The sequence below is a fragment of the Varroa jacobsoni genome, unplaced genomic scaffold, assembly GCF_002532875.2.
Source record: "Varroa jacobsoni isolate VJ856 unplaced genomic scaffold, vjacob_1.0 scaffold_768, whole genome shotgun sequence".
In the NCBI taxonomy this organism is placed as follows: Eukaryota; Metazoa; Arthropoda; class Arachnida; order Mesostigmata; family Varroidae; genus Varroa; species Varroa jacobsoni.
In genome coordinates, this window is record NW_019213670.1 from 43350 (window position 1) to 48370 (window position 5021).

Consider the following 5021-nt stretch of genomic DNA (forward strand, 5'->3'; position numbering starts at 1 on the left):
ATAGAATACTAACAAAGTCCCGCAGCCGTATAACATACGGACTAGAGTTTTGGAGTTTCGATGAATTTCTTTGTAAAATTTATTCTATTTTTCATTTTGTAGATGAAGTTTTCGATACTGACTTTTGTTTCCTAATGAAAAAGAGACAGAGGCAATAAAGCAAAAATATCTCAGAACACTTTGGTTAATATCGAGTTATTTTCCTCTTTTTTTTTGTATTGTAGATGTATGCATAAAAGGTTCGAAGAGGCTTGAACTTACTTTGTCAGTCATTTACGATGCAACTCAATAGGGCGACATATACAGTGCTATGTATGCAATATAATACGTTTTATTCCATGCACAAATAAACGCAAGAACAAGCAATTTCTAGGTACTTGCGTAAGCTCTCTGAAGAAGAGCCGAGTCACGCGACGACATTGTTCACGTAGATTTATACACATAGGTAGTATATAGAATGTAATGAATAAACTAGTGTAATATAAATTTCTAAGTAAATAACTATTTTTGGCTATACAATATTAAAGAAAAAAGCTGTGAGGGGCCCGTTTGGGTTCGTCGACGATCTGATCCGCTTCATTTTACTGGCAGCGGTTGAGCGGTTGACGATATGAACCGACGGACAGATTATCGGGGTGATAGATCGAGGTCGGATGAACTGGAAATTAAACTCAAATTCAGTTTGTTCCTCGCAACGTCAGAGAAAGAAAGGCATGTGAGAACCGCGAAATTGGTTGGGTGGTTCATCAGAGCAGCTAGACTCTATCTATAGGCAAGGTTAGTTCGAATGGTTTGCGCTTTGCAAAAAAAGGCCTAATACCATTCTAGATTTCTAAAGCGCATCGAGTAAAGGATGATACTTATTGCTGTTGTCCTGAGAGAAGGCATATTAGCGCGCAGAATTTGCGAGCTGGCGTTGCGGTTGATAAGGCAGGGCGAACGAAGAAGCACGCTCTAGCTGTGCTGACATTACGAAGCTTAAAGGACGTGTTAGAGGACGGGATTCCCAATGCGTTCGTTCACAATTGAAAGTACGATTCACAGTGCACCAATCATTGCGTACCGACTAGGCAGTCATCGATAGGCCAACGGTGATACGGGAGAGCGATGAAAGTGTTTACTCCGTCGAGCAGAGGTCTGTTTATCCCTTGCTGGCAGAACGTGAATGTCACTAGCACCATGAGCTCTACGTCGATAAGCCGTCCTTCAAGCTGCGGAAGCGTCTAGATGCCTGGAAGCTGTTGCGGGTTCGTGCAAGGCGCATCCGTTCGCGTTGATTACAAGCGTTTGTACTGCGTATTAACTGGATTGGGAACGTCTCCAAAGAAGCGCACAAAGAAACGGGCTAGAGAGGACAAGGTAAAATAACTAAGCACTAGAGGATAGCGGTCGCTCGACGGAAGCATCTCACCGAATAGGCAAGACTGAATTGTAACGGAAGGAGTAATATTCATTTGTGAACAAACGCACCTCTGTGGTAATAGAAAATCAAGTGTCTTTCTTGCCAACCGATGACGATAGCTAAGCCACGCGGGTTCACTACATACTTCCAGTTTCTAAATGTCGCTCTGGAATAGACACAGAAAATAAAAAAACCTAATATTAAAAAAACAATTTAGGTATTAGATTCATCAAACGCCACAGTGCTGTGTCAAACTAAAGACAAGTTCCCGAAGGCATTTATCTTCAGACGAGCCTATAGCTGGAAAACGCAGACTGTTGCAATGGATCTTAACACATCTAGCCACTACGAGCTATCATCACGTATCTATGTGTGGCCTAGACCAATAATCTTTTACCGGCTTTCTGACAAAATTGCAATTAATTTTTCCAACTGCAAGCTCTCATGGGGGCACGTTCAAATTGGCTCACTGATTGATTTCTATTTGTAGACGCCCAGTCCACTCGATGTATTTAGAAACCGAGTAAGTTATCTCCGAAATGAAACTGCAAACAAATTTCGCACAAATATAAAAGTGCCATTTTCGGAAAGAACAAAGCACATCTATTTCAAGTATATCAAAAGTAATATCTCACAAAGTACAGAGTACACATTTATTGCTACGGCAGATAGCAAAAAGCTAGTTAGTATTAGCGGCTACCCGCCGATATCGATCAATAATCTTATGGCCTTATCGACTATATTTTTTAGCTATATTCTAATAAAGTTTCCGTCGAAAGCAGATCATTCGATAAAACCGGGACATAGAAAAACCAGATTTAAAAAACGAGCTAGTTGAAGCGAAAACGCTTTTTATTATTGTACATTGTTGAACCGCCGCGATTTTTAGGTTATAAACAGATAAAAGCAGAAAAATCATAGACACGCAAATATTATGTTCGTGTCCAATAGCTTTGGTATTATATACATTAGGAACATACCGTCGATAGCTGCTAATTATACTTATTCAATTTATACGTAAATTGCCATAAAGAATATAAGCAGAAAACAGAAACAATACAAGAAGATTACCTTATCTGCACTTAAAGTAAAAAACATTCAAAAGTTAACTGAGTCTTTTTAGTTCAACTAAAATGTGGGTACCTGATTGTTATAACTGCGATTAAACATAACCTAATCGCCATCCATGACTTGGACGATACTGAGTGTTTCTTTTCAATTTCATTTCTGTGTTTACGCAACATGCTCTGATCATCGCGTTACACTGAAGATAAGAATAAGGCCCTTCGCAGTGACTCAAGAGTTTATAATGAAGAATCTAGCAGGTCTTAGCTAGAAGAAGCTAATGTCACAATCCAAACAATCAGAGAAATCGGCCATTGTAGTTTGCATTAGGGTTTAAAATGGCTACGACCACTTTCATACGATACGTAGTTATCAGCAACAAGCCTTATCAAATATTAAGATCGGAATTGATACTACAATGCATTGGGTGAATATGCATTTATGTCAAAAGGAACACCTATGAAATGTTAGGAAAACAAAAAATAGTCTATTTCAAAAATTGTCAACAACAACAGAACATTGCTTTACAAGTGAATGAATCACATAATCTAGAAAAAGCCCTTAATCATTTGTAAATCGTCTTCGATTGTACAGTCTCTTACCGCAAGCACCTATATATATATATACCGTTATCCGGTATAGGTTACCGGTCTCCAAATGGCTATTAATACTTAAAGAAAACGCTTACTAAAGTCTTATACATGAGGTTTACTAAACTTGCTGTGTGCTCTCTTTCAATCCTGTTCCACTCAGTGTCCCTGTGCCGGCTTTTGCACTAACCTTCAATTACCAGTCTTCGGCATCATTATCTTTCAGTGTAAGCTACAACCGTAACTTATGTTTATGCTGTCACACATAACAAATGACGTTTGCCAATAGAAGTTTATCTGTTTTTCTGCTTTGTTCGGCGCCTTCGACCCTATTGTAACTTCACTGTAAAAAGTTCACACTTTGCCCCGACAGTAAATCGCACATTTTTAGGATGTTACAGATAGCAGGACGTGTGTTCATTATAGCTCCTAGTAGATCTCTGTTTCCAGCAATGGAATCGAGTGGCATTTATTTTTTTCTTATATAAAAGTAACGATACATACTGTTGGCTGACTTCGCATTATCTAGATCTTGTACTTTTAAAAATAAGTGAAACTAATTTCGCTGTAGTATTGTCACGTGACGGTGCCCAGTATGTTAATCTCAAATGTTGCCAAAGTATTCATATTTGCTAACAGCTAGCCATACAACAATTTTCTATGCTGTTTTTTTTCGATTATATATGTATAGCTTAAAGCGTTGAAAAGAATAGTATATACATGTATATATGTCCTGCTTTTAAGGTTTTCGTATTTCCAGTAGATCAATTTCGCAATTTCCGTTTTACACAATTTTATTCTGAAAAGTGAAAGTGCTCTTATAAGATATACTGTCTTTTCTCGTGTTCTCGAAACTTCGTGGATCAATCAGGACAAGATATGTAACCTAACTTCTCTGCGCTAACAACACACCCACTGCTTGTGTAAAATCATTAGTGCCGATGGCGTATGTGCAACGCCTCTTTACCTTTTTTCAAGGAAAATCTGCCCTTGCATTCCTAAACAAACCTTTATCAGGTCCTAATAGCTAACCGCTGGAATCTGGACTACAGAATTTTCAATACTTCAGAGAAAAAATGTTTTTGCCGGAGCTCATTGGTTTTATATTGTACAACTTGAGCACTGTGCTGCTAAAGAGATAAATGCTACTTTTTCAGCAATTATCATATTTAAAATCAAGCACAATATCAACGACTGAAAATCGGAAATGCCTTTCAGTAGATTAGAACGACGTTACTTACTTGCACAGTTCATATTCTGCCTATATGTCATATATACGCAGACCGGTCTGTTCTCTGTTAGACATAAAATCACAAGACATATTTCGTTCGATGTGCTATATAAGTTACATTCGATATACTAATATAAGTAACTAATTAAAAGTTGCTGCTAGGGTAAGTTTCGGTAACTTTTTCTCAGTCGACCTTTTATAATCAACGACCTGCGCCTATGTTCCGTACTTCCCGTTGCATACGGTCATATGTATGCTACAAAGTTCAATAGTAGATAGCGTGAAAACCAATCTTTAGACGAGTGTTTCTATCTTACGGGTTCAATCACCGGCATTTCTTGTTTCATGCAACCTTGTAGAGTGGTCTCAAGATCTATTGTCCTCTTATTTCAGCCTGAAACAACATCGACTTCTACTAATATTCTACCTGCTGTTTTTCCCCTTAGGTCTAGCCCTTTAACTTGATATCATTAGTAGATGCAATACAATACGACAACGAACAAAACAGCAATAGAACCGAGCATCGCTTAATGCTATTATATTTGAATTTTCAACGCGTATACGGATATATTTTTAGCTATTTAACGTTAACTGGTTGGTTATTCATCAACAAATCACACGCTAAAACGACGCACGTAATTATGGCGCAAGAAATCATTTCTGGCTGTCTGGGTAGATGCCTGGGATAGATTTGCATCTAACTTCATTTTGAATTTAGTCAAAAAAAAAAAAT

The 5021-nt window shown here is 38.0% G+C and overlaps 1 long non-coding RNA gene across 1 annotated transcript; it reads right to left on the minus strand.

The window, feature by feature from the left end:
• Nucleotides 1–301: 301 nt before the first annotated feature.
• On the minus strand, nt 302–1441 carry LOC111263475 (uncharacterized). Its single transcript, XR_002682255.2, has 2 exons — nt 1064–1441; nt 302–658 (listed from the first exon to the last, which is right to left on the minus strand). It is a non-coding gene; the product is annotated as an uncharacterized LOC111263475 (long non-coding RNA).
• Between the last annotated feature and the right edge of the window lie 3580 nt (nt 1442–5021).